Below are 16,351 nucleotides of genomic sequence, written 5' to 3' on the forward strand. Positions count from 1 at the left end.
CTATAATATAGTTGGATCGGGGACCCCCTAACTTCTACCAGCCCCTCCCCCCTATATTTTTGGGCTGGCTACCGGACTGATTCCAACTACATAATAAAGACTGTTTCGTTTCACATTTCCGTTTTGCAGTACTGCTTTACCGCGAAATTATTAATTTATTTCAAAACAATCTTTTGCTACAAAATAGTTTATTTTATTACTTATTTCTAAATGTCTTTTAGATATCGACACTTTTAGTTGGATCTCCTATCTGTGTTCTGTGATGTGTCAAAGTGTATTAAAAAGTATTTGTAGTATTACACGAATAAGGACATGTACTGTATGCAACTATAAAAAAGCGCGTGTTTTCAATAATCCGGCAGTTTCGCTGTTAATGCCCTATGTGCAGAAAATGATTAGATATATTTTTGAGCGTGTAGTAAAATTAATAATTAAAAAAAATTCGAAAATATTTCCTTCGGTTGCGTTGCTCATGATCCATAAGAACAAGATTCATGTACGTACAACGTACAACTACATTCAAATACGGTCGTTTTTCTAGGGAGAAGCAAGATGGTTCTGTGGTATAGAGCCACCTCCGTGCAAGGAGTCCCTAGGCCATGTGACTTTGAGATGAACAATACCGTGCTCATGTTTTTTTTTCCCTCGAAGTTCTTACGTTTCCTCCCAAACTTTCGTTAGACCAATTATTTCATAATTGTTTATTCTTATTAAGCATTCATCCCTTTTATCCTACAGGGCATAATCTTGAGATGTTAAAGATTTCATTATGTAGTTTTTCTAGAAACTATCCATACCAATAGCGCAATACAACTTTTATCAAATGCAAATACTGTTTCTTTGGTGTCTTAAAAGACGCTGAGAATATGTAGTCCCTAACAATTGTCACTTCTACTTTAAGTCGAGCTAGTATTGTCAGTTCTTAGTTACCAAGATTAAAGGAACAGTTATACTTTTCCTTTAGTACTCATTAAAATTCACATAAACATGTCATCAACACCTGTTATCACAACACTTCCAAGCGTATCATTAGCCTTTTAACCTGATTAAACGACTGTTAAGTGGATGTGGCCCCAGGGAAACCGCATTAACATGCGAACATCTCCGCGAACCAGCTCAACTAACCCCTTGTAATTAGTTCTGGAACGAGGTCGGTCTCATTCACGTTGTCACTGCGAGTAACTTCCCGTTAAGTTAATTTTATAACGTCTTAAGCATGTTTCCACTAGTGTATTATAATGAAAGTGAAACATGTCCGAAGACGGGAAACTACACAGAAATACAAGGTACTTTACTTAATGTTACTTTAAAAGCAGCAGAACATTTCGTTCTGTATATAAATAACCATTTTAAAAGCAATTATAATTTTTGTTTAAAAGTACCAACGAATAGAATAGAAAGTAGCTAATCATTTACGTATTTAGTTTTCTTATTACGTTTTCCTACATATGAATGTTTAAGTGTTCTCACTATAGTGCTCTTTCTTTCAAAAAAGAAGAGAGAGAGAGAGAGAGAAAATAAAATGTGTGCTCTTATCATGATGGTGAAAACTTTGACAGTGTTGATAAAACGAGAAAGAAATGTCTAAGTTTCATATTGTATGCTTTATAAAACTACTTAAAAAATAATTATAACCGACTTTAACAATAGTGCTAAAAAGTAGAAAATAATAAAAGCGATAGAAAGCAGAAAATATCAATAATAATAATAATGAAACGATTAAAAGCAGAGAATAATTAATAACGATCATCTATGAAAAAATGAAGTCTGTGCTAAGTCAAAAAATAATTTGAGATGCAAATTGAGTACACGTTGTTTACGAGTGCAATCACATAGTGAGCAGTGAATGAATAATTCTTGTCATTTAATCAAGAGGTTCTTTGTTCGATTCCTAAGAGGACAAGTGCATATCAAAGCCATCAAACCGTAAGATGCCACCGGAGCCTCACAGGTAGTGTTCTCGTATGGCTATGCTCGGTATTTCCACGTAAAGGAACAATATTATATATTGGAATGGTTAAACCAACTTATCATTCACCTTCGTGCATATTTCTTACTAGATTGCGTTTACCTTCGGTCACGTTGTCCATAGTTCGATTTTCATTGAAATTCAATCCTTTCCCTGACAAGAAGCAAGAGACCCGAGCCTTTTAGACACGGAGACGTTTCGAGCGTGAGATTGAGCGCTTTTAGATTAAAGCGAGTACACTGGTCTACGGACACAAGTCACTGTATCCGAGACCGAAATAACTGTCATCGCTGAATATATTCGTCCCCATCCGCCTAGTTGCCGCAGTTTCTTCTGATAGCTTCGAAGACGTTCTCAGCGATCAGCAGGTGTTAGGAGTAATCGTACGAGAGAAACGCGAGAACGTTTACCTGCTTCCAAAAATCAGTTCTTCAGTGTTCGTGCGATTCACATAGGGGTTTAAGATAGCTAACACTGCACTGGCTGTCGTCGTCATTTTAGTTAGGGCTCCCCGATAGATCCTTCTGGAGTACTACATAAAATCATCTTGTAGTGATGTTAGAAGCGACATCGACACACCGACGCAACGTGTCAGATCTTATAACATTCTCTTTAAAATGTTTCAGAAGATTTATAGTTTACGCATATCGCTTTCCGGGTTCGCCTAGGATTGGAATCCCTATATGTGATTATCAAGTGTTCAACACTTATTCTCATTCTTCTGTTACACAAACATCTATTAGGACGGCAGATGGTACATTGATGTAAACTGTAAAAGAGTAGCTTAGCAAACAAGAGTACGTGTATTTCTTAAATCTTTTCCTCCCTCTACATATATAGTGGCAATTCTTAAGGTTAGGTCGATCTAAGGCTTGCTTATCAGATTCTAGCGCCAATCAATATTATATTCCGTCCGGCACACATACCTCAGGCACGAACTCAGAAATATCCATTAATGGCAGAATCTATCATTACGACCACTAGTCGACTATATAAATTTAATAGACATTATATATATATATATATATATATATATATATATATATATATATATATCACAAGAAGTACATGTATATGTATTGAGAGCCTCTACGACGAAATTGAAACTACAGTTTTCATAACAACATAATCAGACTATATCATATAGCATTTATTAATTTGATTTCCGACCAATAGTTGTATAAATACAGAAATATATATATATATCTAGATATCAGATGCTTCGAGAATTTAATCATCGTTGTGTGAGAGCAGTAGCTGAGGGAACCCGTAGTTCTTTTACTCGTACATACTTATTTCATTAGACATATCACAATACAACACTAAACACTAATCTGATAATTTACTTTTGACAGGAATATACAACAAATCCTGAGTGTTAATAGTTAGTAAGCTGTATTCACTTTAACGACGTTTGGCTATAAATTCTATCGTTCGTCGTTACACAATTAGATTTCATATATCTCCATCTTTTTAATCAACAACTATATATATATTTTTCTTTTTGTTCTAAATATAAGATATCTTTGGAATTAAATAAATAATTCTAGAAATTCTTTTTCTCATACTTGAATCACCTATTATAAAGAGATGAAAATTATATTATTTGTTAAAGTATTTAAACGTCTGTAACGGAAATTTTGATCCGTTACAACCTGGCCAATTTCTAGATCTGTACTTTATATATTGAAGCAGAACTAGTATTTGGTTAGGATGTGTATGTAGGTATTTTAGATTTTGCTTTTTGTATAAAGAACTAATAAATAAATTTTAATTTGCATAGCAACTCATATCTAAGTTTTATGGTAGTCCAGGTGGTTTATGGTGAAATTTTGTGTCGGAAAGATGGACCCGTTCTTTTTTCAATAATCTATGACAGAAGGAAGATTGTTTGTTCTCCCTGAGAACAGTATGTATCTTATCATGAAGAATTAGGATCAAAATTACAGTGCTGTAAGTCATTTTTTCAAGAGATAAGACTTAATAAAAAGCAGCTATAAGCCAGTCTGCTAACATAAATTGTAAGAGCTTCATTCAACTGCCAACAGATGGCAGTAAAAGTTCCAGTGCTAAGGCGAACAGCTGTTTATTTCCTCATTTATTACTATACATTTTGTGTTAATACGTAGTCTTTATGGAAAACAAAGAAAACGTGACTTGAACTTCAAGGGGCAAGGTGGCTCAGTGGTAGATACTTCTGGTGCGTGGGGTCCCTGGATCGATAACCAATTAAGTACATTTGATGGGAGCTCAAAACTATAAAGGGGCCGGGTAGAAGTTGGGGGGCGTTCCAACTATATTATATTTTATCGCCATATTATAGTTCATTTGCAAGCCTACCGTGAATATTTTAGGGGGGCAGTAAATATTTTGGGGGCCGGCCCCCCTTAGAACCCCCTTGGATACGGGCGTGTATGGACAACATCATGTTCGCGAGTTTTCTCGGAGCATTCCAATTTTCTCCCATATTCTTTCTCCCAAAATTCTTTCATAATCATTCACTTGCCTTAATCACCTGTCTCTCTTAGCCAAAAAGGGCATAATCGTGAGACGTTAAACTGAAAGATTTCATTTCATTCAAACCTCCATATATTGGAAGCAGAGAGCTTTCCAACTGGAATGTCGCGTGATATTATCAAGGGTCTCGTGAGATTTTTCGTTATACATTCAAACATAAAATGATTGAGGAATCTCCGATGAAATAATACAAATAATATTCTTCACTTCGGTTCAGTGTATTAATTCTGTGATTGGGAAATTGATTCCTACAATTTTCTGCGAGTAACATTCAATGATTGCTCTTGATATATCTACTTTTAATACTGTGGGCGGGGAGATTTGCTATGGGGAAAATAACCCCTGGTTTTTAGTATTTGCCCCCGAGGTATTTTTGTGAAAACCCGGGATTTTTCAGTGAAGAGATTTGCTCATTATCAACCGTGGGGTGAAATACTCAAGGTTTTTCTTGAAATCCACCGACTTCCTGTATATATGACTGAAAAGTATTGTTTTCCCTGTCTGTCTAATCGAATAGAACCCAGCTAACTTACACAAGCAGTCAATAGCCATTCACGAGCATTCGTCGCTATAGCAACACGCGTATAACTATGGCTCCTCATATGTCAGAAAATGACAAAATTGTCTTTTTGGAACAGTTGAAGTTGTTCATCCATATAATCGAAAATAAACAAAATGATGGTGGTTTAATAAAAAGAAAACTGAATCATGGAAGTTGGTAACTGACGCGTACAATTCAAGTGGTAATGTTTGTGCCCGCAGCACGAAACAGTTGAAAAGCGTGTGGAAGGAACTGAAGAGGGCTGCTAGGAAGGATAAAGCAAACTTTTTATGTTCCCGTAATGCAACTGGTGGCGGTGAGCATGTGCAACTACCACATCTCTCCAGCATTGTTCTGAAATTGGTACCAACAATGACAGAGAGCATTTCACATGTCCCTTATGATGACGAAGAGTACCAACGGCAGTCCGATCCAGATGATCCATCTAGCACTTCGAATTCGCCTTCTCAAGATAAATGTACTTTTGTTTACATGAAACTAAGCAGGGTACTTACAAGAAAGCAGGTAACATATAGGTACTCTTTTAACTGATAACTTACCGGCCCATATTTGTAAAAAAAAAAAAAAAAAAAAAAACGTAACCTAACCTACCCTAAAATAACGTAACCAGTTCCAAGAATACCGATTAAGTTATGTTCGGTTAAGTTAAGATATAGTAATAGATATGAGCCAGTAGGTCACTAGTTAGAAAATTACCCATTTATTCAATATACCATTCAATTGTTAGAAATAGAAAACACCTTTCAAAAATGTGCCGTTGTTGATTTCTTCATTGCACTTAATCATTGGAAAATGTTCACAACAAATTTTGTAAAATACTTATACTTCAAAAAGAATTGTTCAAGATCGATTCCTGAAATATGTACATTTGAATTTTCCCAGGAAAGAATTCTTTTGTACAGCAAGTATAATGTTTTTATTATTGTTAGGTTAGGTTAAGAGACTAGGTTAGGTTAGCTTAGATTAGGTTAGGTTATGCTTTGTATTGAATTGCGATCTTTAAGCTCTATGGAATACATAACACCTATTTTTTAAATTTTTTTTTTAAACGTACCGTTGTTGATGTCTTTGCTTGATTACTGAGATGAATCAGACATAAATGTTTTTCAAATACGGGAATGAAGGAAGTGTAAATACAATATTTCGAATACAGTTCCTTAAATTGTTTGTAATGAGCTTATAGGGAAAAAGTTCGGTGAGCTCATCTGAAACAAATGTATTTTTAAAATATTGAAGCAAATTTCATTTAGGTTTACGACTTCTTCAAAGCGGACATTTTAAAAGGTTTTCGAAGAAAGGCCTTGTGAGAAATATTTAATTTGAAAAGTTGCATGTTACATATTGCATATCCTAAACATATGACAAAAATGTGTTTTTATTTAGGTCTTCGTGGAGAATGTTCTGAAGAAGTTAGACTCGTACGAGCTCTCAAAAATTTCTTTCGTGTACTTAACTTCATTAGAAACGTTTTCATGACCTTCAGCATGGGACTAATATATTTCAATTCTTTACAGACAGCAATAGGGATGCTACACCAGACCCTAGTCAAGACATCAGAAGTCAAAGCAATGACGCAAAGTATGGAGATGTAAACAATGGGATGCTTTCGGAGCAATCGACTACTATGCCAGACCAACCAAGTATTTGCAAGGAGGGAAGAAAACAACCAACAATGTAAAGGAAAAGACAAGATAAAGAAGCTGCCTCACAGGCAATACATACTGCTGTGTCGCGTGCTGATGATCTTCATGCTGAGCACATGTCATACCAAAAAAAGAAACATGAAGCAAAGATGGATCTCATTCAAAAAGAGAGAGAAATGAAGCAAGAAGAACATGAAGCACATATGGAACTACACAGGGCTGACAATGAAATGAAGAAAACAGAGCACAGAATGTGTATGAACATTCTAAATATTCACTATCTAAAAGAATGCAAAGCTGCTGGTCTTGACACAAATTTGCTTCAGTTTCAGGTTGAAACTGAATTACAGAACCTGTTAAAAGTTCCAGTGCAGCAATACCAGCAGCTGTAAACTTGTGTGTTATTATCCATTAACGCTAGAGTTTGATGTCACTTCTGTGTTTACATTGTAGTGTTATTTGTTTTTTTTTTTTTTTTATTTCTAACAAGATCTTGAATCACATTTCTTTCAAGTATAAAATGTTTTGTTGCCATTATATACCATCATTTGTTTCGGTTCTGCTTAGACAATTTTCTCTATATCTTGTACCGGTATTATTTATTTCTTTTGGGAATAAACATATATAAAGTTGTTGCATACTTGGCATTTGTCTCCTGACTTCAGGTTAGGTAAAGTTAGGTTTTCTTGCTTTAAACCTACTTACAAAACATAACATTTTGGCTCTTGTACTTAAGAAAAATGTCGGATTACGTTATCATATTGGAAGACATAAAGTGGAGTTTTACCTCGGATTTTATTACTCTTTTTGACGTTGTACATGGAAATGATATACGTACCTAGGTACAAATATATAAGACACTACAGGTTCGACAGTTTGTTTGTTATTGTTGGAATACGTTTTAAAAGAACAAAAGGAAACGTCACTCAGGTTAATAGGTGTAATATGTTACGAAAAATGATTCTGCACGAACGCCCTTCGGAAATTGATACCAGTCTTCATGGAATACAGGATCAATTTCTATACTTCCATAATTCTCACCATTCAATAAACCAAAGTTATACAGCACAGCACATGCCACAATCACTGTTGCACATTTTCTTGGACCAAAGCGCATCCCACGTTGCAGTATTTGGAAGCGTTTCTTTAATACTCCATTTGTTCGTTTCTTGCTTTCCTGTGAGCACGGTTATATCTTTCTTCTGGAGCGTTTTAAGGATTCTTCTGGAATAGGCGTTAACATGTAGCTTGTACAAGCATAACCACCTTCAGCTATTAATAATCCAGGAAGGTTTCGTTCTTCGGCTATGACTCTCAGGGAACAGTTCATCCAAACTTGAATCATGGATGGAGCCAGGCCAACGTGCAACGATATTTAATATTTTCATATTAGAATCACAAAGTAGCTGTGTATTGATACTATGTACCCCTTTCGTGTTTCTGTACAACTATGCAGTTGGACCAGAGGGTGACAGAATTGGAATATGCGTGCAATCAATTGCTCCAATTGCACCAGGGAATTGTGAGTTCTCATAGAACTTAAGTTTCACTGCAGGCACTTCTGTTCCTGCAGGCATTTTTATGAACTGGGGCCGCCTTCTAGCTATAATTCTAACTACACTGTGAAATATTTTTCCTGCAGTTGTGCGATGCACATTTACCAAATCACCACCAACTCGTTGAAAAGTGCCTGTGCGGAGAATGCGTAATGTAATCAATACCTATAAATCTGCGGAGCAGTCATGCTTACCTACTGGTTTGTGTAGATCTTCTTCAATCAAATGCATTAATGCTCGAACAGTTTTTTTTTGGTATAGCCAAAACGATCTCCAAATTCTTCATTACTGTAGACTGCCAAAGGATCTACTCTACCACGTATTGTATAATTTATTTTGTGTGACTGGTTCTCAATAACATTACCCACTTAATCGTTGTGGTCTATTTCGTCCATGTTGATTACAGGAAATTATTCCGTCTGAAAAAAACACTCCTACCAGTAGGATAAATTTCCTCCAGTAAAGTGCTAGGTATTTAAACCTTGGTTTTTTTCACTGCAGACCTAATATCTCCATTTTTAAAAACCCAGAGATATTTAATTCTCAAGACGAAAAACCACTGGTGTTTTGCTGGTGTTCTTTACCAAAACCAAGGGGGCAAAAGCGTTGGGTTTTCTTGACACACACAAGCCAAATCTCTCCAACTTTAAAAACCTAAATGAGAAAACCCAGGGGATTTGAAAAACACTAAGCAAATCTCCCCGCCCTGTATATCAGCAATATCTATCAGTTTATATTTAGCTCTTGGAGTCTTGGCAATTCAATAAACACAACATAGATATTTCCTACTTCATACACAAGTCTGCTGGCTATCCAAAAAGCGAATAGTATAATTGTTTGTTTTTAATCATTGAATATATGAAGAAGAGTATTGCGTATGAAATATTTACAAGTATGATTTGAACATTCTGGCTATGTAAACATTACAAGGTTAGAAGGTCCAATATCTTCCAGGGAAACGAACATAAAATACAAAATAATACGAATACGGATTTTTCTGTGTCTGCAGAACTAAATGGCTCCTTAGAATATCCGGAAGTTTCTTCATTCTTAACACAACACTAGTCAAAGACATTATTAAATCCTTAAACATTTAATATAAAGGGGCTTATGGAGAATCGTTCTGACCGTGATTAGTGCCATACTAAAGAGTTCGATTAATATATGTTTCCTTCAGTAGTCAGGCCTTTAATATGACGCTAATCATACGTTAAAACGACTCTGCATAAGGACAAAATGTCTTAGCGTAGAGACCGGCAACATCGCTTTATGATCTCGCCACACGAGAGACAGTCCCTTGGCGTGTTAACCTTTCCATATTATGAAAAGAACTATGATTCAAAATATTACGCTTATGAAAAATTTTAGAATGTAGCAAATTAACTGACTGCATACTGGAAATATTAGAATATGTATACAAAGGTAAATGATGAACTTAAGAATGCAGCGAAGAGAAAATTGAATTTTTTTATGTATTAAAATACGAACTATAATGCGAAAACTAACACATGTGAAATACTAGACTACACAAACGTTAATTTATGAATTGAAAGTACCAATGTTGTTACCGTTTCAGACAAAATTGCAGCTTTATGAGATGGAAGTCGATGTACGGACGATAAGAAAAGGAAGGCAATTTTGAAATGTTTACCCATGGCATCTGAAGTGCAATTCATAGGAAGATACAACCACGGATTTCTGACCACTTAACGCAATTAAAAGAAAGGTAGGACTGATATTTTCTAATTCTAAATCTCTACTCGTATATATTAAAGAAGAAATCTTGAGTAAGTGACTGACTGACCGATTGATCAACGCCCAGGTCAAACCGCTTAAGCTAGAAACTTGAAATTTTGACAGTACATAGGATTTGTGACAGAAACTGTCACTAAGGAAGGACTTTTGGAAATTCGACGAGGAAAGGGGCGACGAATAGGGTGGCAATTATTTAAGTAAAATGTTCACATCTTCGATTCTCTGAAACATAGAAACATGAAATTCGGCATATGGACTTCACATTTAGAATAATTACACACATATTTCACAGTTTTTATATTTTCGCTAGAAGAGAAAAATTAAAAAAAAAAAGCTGTGGATCACAATTGTTATAACAGGATGATCAAATCTCGAAATCTTTTAAGGTAAGAGACACTAAATTTTGTATTTGAAGTTTTCATTAAATATAATTAAAATGTGTTTCAAAGTTTTTTGATACTTCCATACAACAGAAGAAAAAACAGCAATCAGAAAGAGGTGGCAGTTGGAATTGTTAAAACAAGATGGCCATTTCTCGAAATTTGTTAAGGTTGGAGACATGAAATTTGATATTTACACTTTTTATTTAAAATTATTAAAGGCATATTTAATCGGATCTTGATATTTACACTAGAAGAGACAAAGAAATGTGGGAAGATAAAAGGATATAAGTTACAATGGTCATAATAAACTGAACACATCCCGAAATCCGTTAAGATTAGAGAAATGTTATTAATATGAAATTTGATACATGCACTCTTTGTCCAACAGCGTTTCCAGAAATCCTCCTTTAACGAGAAAGGGAGGTAATTTCCATTTTCTTTTTCCTGAATAGGCCTATATAAAAGTGACTTCGAGGTTGTTAGTCATATCGTTACGAGAAAACGGATGAACCATTTGAAATTAATTTTCGAACACTGTTAGCACTTGAGCCGACACGGGTATTCATCATTTCACTTTGATTGAAATGCATATTGTAAGGGGAAGGGGTATACAGTTTTCGAAAAAAAATTACATAAACGTATTTTTGCTGTGCAAAGAACGGAAGCAAAGGAAGAAATATGAGGTGCGAGGTCGTAGACATTATTATTAAATAATAATAATAATAATAATAATAATAATAATAATAATAATAATAATAATAATAAAGATAACTTGAGTGTTCTTAATATTTAAAAAAAAATAAAGTTTTTTAAATATAACTATACAAGTTATTTGAAACACAAGCATTAAGGAAGTCATAATCATTTGAAGTTTATTCAATTTGTTTAAGTTGAGACTACCGTACGGAAAAATATCACGTAATCACCTGTGCTGATCACGGTTGAAACTTGTTTTAAATGAGTCGGCGACAAGTTTTTCTCGTTGTGTTAGGACAATATTAATGAAACATTATCCATACAAATATTCATTATAGACGCTGTGAGGCGAGAAATTGATAGCATGCTATTCGTTCTAATAGAATTGGATACACCAATTAAAGTTCAGTTTGTCATGGATCATAACCATTTTATTTCTACCGTGACATTAAGTTGAATTCACGGGGCAAACGTTTGCTTCAAATGTGATTGCGAAAGAGAGAAATGATGTACGTGCTCTAGACGCAAACCTGTCTATAGAACATAAGGCTTAATATCTTCATTTTCTTTCCATCATTAAGATTCCAAGTCACATTCAAAAGTCGTGTCTCTTTCTCCATTAAACAGCATTTTATTTTGTTTTACTTTTTCTTTTAGTTTTATTGTAGTCTTCTTTCTCTTACCCTTCCCTTAGGCATATACAATTGTGGTAATAAGTGGAGCTTCATTAGAATTCTTGCCTCGCAGAATCGTGGATACAAAAGTCATCCCGACGAATTAAATGAAGTCTGTTGATGTTTTCTTTTTCTTTCTCTAAACAGAGATCTTTCAGAGTAACTTACTCTTCGTTCTGACCACCAATATCGTTTTGAACTAAGCTCAACAACTAGTTGATTCAGACAACTGATATATAATAGGCTATTATGTATTATAGCCCGCTTTATTAAGCTGTTTGGTCCATTAACAAACGAAGTTTCTTCAGTTAGATCATCGATATAGAAAGTACTGTACTAGGTGTTACAAAACAATTATATATATATATATATATATATATATATATATATATATATTCAGTGTATATAATGTCCAATTATATTCAGTTTATATCATTGGCGAACTATAGGGTTTCTGGAGATTAAAGCCCCCCCCCCTATTCGAAAACTCTCCCTTCCCTTTTCAGTAGTAGCTATGATACTACTAACTAAAAATAGAAAAACGTAATACAGGTCGATAAATACTTTATGTTATCAAACATTCAAAGCTATTTTTTAATGCAAAAACAATTAAAAATAATTCCTAAAGTACTGACCTTTAAGTTAACTACATTCTAAGTCTTTTATTAATTAATTATTTTTATTATATATTCTTTTTTCTTGAAAAGTATTTTCAACTTGTTTAAATAAAGTAAATATAACGATCATTTTACATTTACGCTTGAAGAAAGAAAAGAAACTGACAATATACTGTATGATAAAACTCCATCACCTATGGAGTTTCGAAGTCTAATGAAGCACGATCTCACGGATGTTATACCGCATGCTTACCTTAGAGCATTTTCGGTTGCACAAGTGAATATGATTTAAAAATTAAAAAGTATTTAATAAATAATTAGTTAAAATCAATTTTGAGACAGACCGTACCGGTCAACACCTCCAACAGCAGCAACAATGTTTAGTATTACATAGAATAATTACTTTATAGAAATGTATAGCTTTACATTATTAGGCTTATAATGTATATTATATTATATTATCTATCTATTAAAATGCTACAATAGCAACAAAAGCGTTTTTTTTAGCTAGCCGAGGCTAGCTACCCGCCCGAGGGTTACGCCCTCCATGGGGAAAGAGAAGTTTGAGAATTGGGAGAAAAGGACTGGAAGATGGTCTAAGGGAATTTTTTCATTTTTTTATCACTTTATTTCATAATATCTATTATTATACAGCAGGTGGATATTGCTATCTTTGCGATAGCAATCATGAGGTAGGGGAATGTCGGCATTGCTTGATAAACTGATTATAGTACATTGTAGGATTGGACGATACTTCTTATTGGGGAGAAAAGAGAAATGAGATGAGGTGCACTTGACAACACAACACCAGGGTGATTGCTAGAGGACAGATGCAAGTTAATCTTCTCGCTTGGGGGCTGCTCCAAGCATTGATGAGAGACAAGGCGAAGCCCTGTTAGTATCAGAGGGCTACTGTGCGGAATATGACGGTATGATATGAGGTGGAGGGTGGTCGATGAGAAAAGTACGAGTGAGTGGAAGATCGGGGTGGTCGGCTGGTAGCGAGTAATGATATAATGTGAAAAGGAGGGAAAGAGGAGAATGTGTGATGGTATGTAAAAGATCAAAGATGGTATGAGCGTTAATAGTATCACGGAGGAGGGGGTGATGAATATTGAGACGTGTTTGAAAGTATTTAAGGCGAAGCTTTTCGAGATGAAATAAGATGTGGGGAAAAGGCATTTGATCGTACAGAATCTGAGTTGGACTGAGAAGTTTGATGCTGTAGGCTATACGAAGGGCGTGTCGTTCTAGGACTTTAAGTTTGTGATAATAGGAAGGGGGAGCTGCAATCCAGGCAGGATGGCCATAAGTCAGCACCGGGCGAAGAAATACTTTGTACGTGTTTAAAAGAAGTTCTGAATTAAGACCCCAAGTAGTGCCGGTTAGTCGTTTAAGAAGGTTAAGTCGACGGTATGCTTTTGCTGTGATGTCCTGTAGATGTGCTTTCCAAGTAAGGTGTCTATCTAATGTTAGTCCCAGATATTTGACTGTTTTAGAAAGCGGAATACGGGATTCATTAACTGTGAGATTCAATAAAGATGGATTGCGGTGAACTTATGAGCGTTTATTTGGTGGTAGGAATACTGTGGTTTGAGTTTTACTGGCATTGATCTTAAAAGTCTCCATTTATCACACCAGATGACAAATGTATCTATCGCCTCTTGTAGTGCGGCGTACGGCAAGAAAGGCCGTGTCGTCAGCATATTGAAATAGATGGACGTTGGCAGGAAGTGGAGGCATGTCTGCGACATACAGCAGGTAGAGTAGGGGAAAGAGAGAAGAGCCCTGGAGCACACGGGAATGTAGGAAAATGGGATGTGATGATTGCTGAAAACGTAAGCGAGGCATCCAGATAGGAAATTATAAATGAATCGTATGTATGCAAGGGGGAGGCGAAAATTGAGTAACTTAGATAAGTTCCTGATGCCAAAATTTATCAAATACGTTTTCCAGATCAAAAAGTTCCAGACAGGATGGTTTTGCCGTATTGTATTGATTAGTAATGTAGTTTAGAAGACGCATGAGCTGATCACTAATACTGAATTGTGGGCGGAATCCTGCTTGGTGTAGCGGCAGAAGATTGTAAACCAAAGCGCCTGAACTCCAACCTATAAACTTTGATTTCAAACCTTTGATTTACGGTTATTTGTGATTTCACGTTGAACAGAAACAAATATTTTAAACTATGTGTACTTCAAATAAATTATTTAAGTAGACCTTTTTTCATATAAAGTTTATTTTTTTAAATTATTGTTCAAACCCTTTGTATTTTAATAAGCCTTTTCCAAAATCAATGCAAATGAATTGTACTGCCATCTTTGAAGTTCTTTTAAACTATACATTTATGGGCGTTTATATGTTTGTGGCCAATCCTTTCGATGATGAGATCTCGGAAACTACAGGCTCTAGAAAGATGAGGTTTCCACTGATCGGTTGCAAATTTTGTGTAGATTGTCCAGTTCTAATTGAATATTTAAAAAAACATGTCCATTATTTCTTTATTACATTTTTACGGGTACACTGGAAGTGTTGAAATTAAAAAAAATAAAGCATCACATCCTATGCGTTATACATTCCAACAACACAATGTTATGTATTGGGGTTGTATATGTCTCAGGCGTTTGTTCCATGGCCAAATAATAGTGAAAAAGGAAGGATAACCATTTCTCGAGTCTTAAGAAAAATCTTTATTTTTTGAATGTTTTGCCTAATGAACACCATATATAACTGACATTATAATTAATTGTATATGTAATGCATTTACTTATTACATACTGCATGCAAGAAGAAAGAAAACACTGGTCATACATGAATTAGGAACTCCAACCGGAAGTAGGTTCAAATCTTCAAACGGTGATAGATATTGAGAAAAAATAATCGAAAAAATCTCCCCTTTATGATACCCCTTGCTGATTTTTTTAAAAATCAAGACGTCTTTCACTTGTGTCTGTAAAGGGACATGTACATATGTTGTGAGGAATGAGAAGGAGATTTAATAATGCGCTGTGTAGAGAGAGCAGGTTCAGCTAGTCTATATATTAAAATGCTAGGTTTATATGTTTGTCCGCAATCTTTTCGACAATGAGATCTCGAAAACTACAAGTGCTAGAAGCATGCCGTTTTCACTGGTCGATTCCAAATTTTGTGTAGATTTTCCAGTTCTCATTCATACTTTCAAAACCCGTGTCGCTACTGTTCTATTCAACATTTTAGGGGCTGTTTTGATCCCATAAGTTTAACATTGGTGCAGGCCGAAACTACGGAGTTAGGCAACCAGTAGAGAAGTTACGTATAGCGGGTTGATGGACATTGCAGACGCTTTGGTTAAATCTGAATGGCAAAACCTATTGCATGCTGGCAGCTTCAAAGGCCTCAAGAGACGCAATGAGGCGTACTCGGACGGATATGGATTTATTTTTAAAAAATATTTCCACTTGATATCGTGTTACTTCTACAAATTTGCTACAAACTCACTCCAACATTTATACATAGCAATTCACTTCTTTTGTGAGTCTCCTATTCTTTACTTGTGTGAGTAAGGAGACATGCAGAGTGGAAAGAAGATTCATGGTCATAACAGAGCGATGCGCTGAGTAGGCAGCACAGGTTCAGCTACTTATTAATAATATTAAAAAAAAAAAAAAAAAAACAAGTGTGTTATGGTTGTGGACCTTGAGTAAAGTGTATCCTCAGTTTAAAAAAGGTTGGGAACCGTTGGGATAGACTGCAAATTACATTGTAGTGTCGGTACAAAATTTCAGAGCTCTAATTGGCACGGAAGTGCCTGAAATTAAGCTGGTAAACTTGAAGAGATAAGTGAACTATACAAAAGCATTATAAAAATTAAATTAATGAATTTAAAATGAAATGATAATCACTTTTTAACTTCTTAAAATTTACGAAAACTTAAAAATAAAAACAACACCAGAATCTTGTTTTTATAATAGCGTTCTGTTTCTATATAATGCTAGAATGC

The 16,351-nt window shown here is 35.1% G+C and overlaps 1 protein-coding gene and 1 long non-coding RNA gene across 2 annotated transcripts in view; one reads left to right on the forward strand and one right to left on the reverse strand.

Moving 5' to 3' along the window:
- Positions 1 to 16,351, reverse strand: part of Actbeta (inhibin subunit beta) — a 434,828-nt gene that overhangs the window by 157,349 nt on the left and 261,128 nt on the right. The gene's annotated exons all lie outside the window — the stretch shown is intronic.
- The window catches only part of LOC145671193 (uncharacterized), a 461,575-nt gene that overhangs the window by 87,932 nt on the left and 357,292 nt on the right, over positions 1 to 16,351 (forward strand). The window contains exon 2 of the long non-coding RNA XR_014128467.1: positions 9,824 to 9,973. This is a non-coding gene — a long non-coding RNA (uncharacterized LOC145671193). The remainder of the gene's footprint in view (positions 1 to 9,823; positions 9,974 to 16,351) is intronic.

This window comes from Thermobia domestica, chromosome 15, assembly GCF_964235325.1.
Source record: "Thermobia domestica chromosome 15, izTheDome1.hap1.1, whole genome shotgun sequence".
Lineage (NCBI taxonomy): Eukaryota > Metazoa > Arthropoda > Insecta > Zygentoma > Lepismatidae > Thermobia > Thermobia domestica.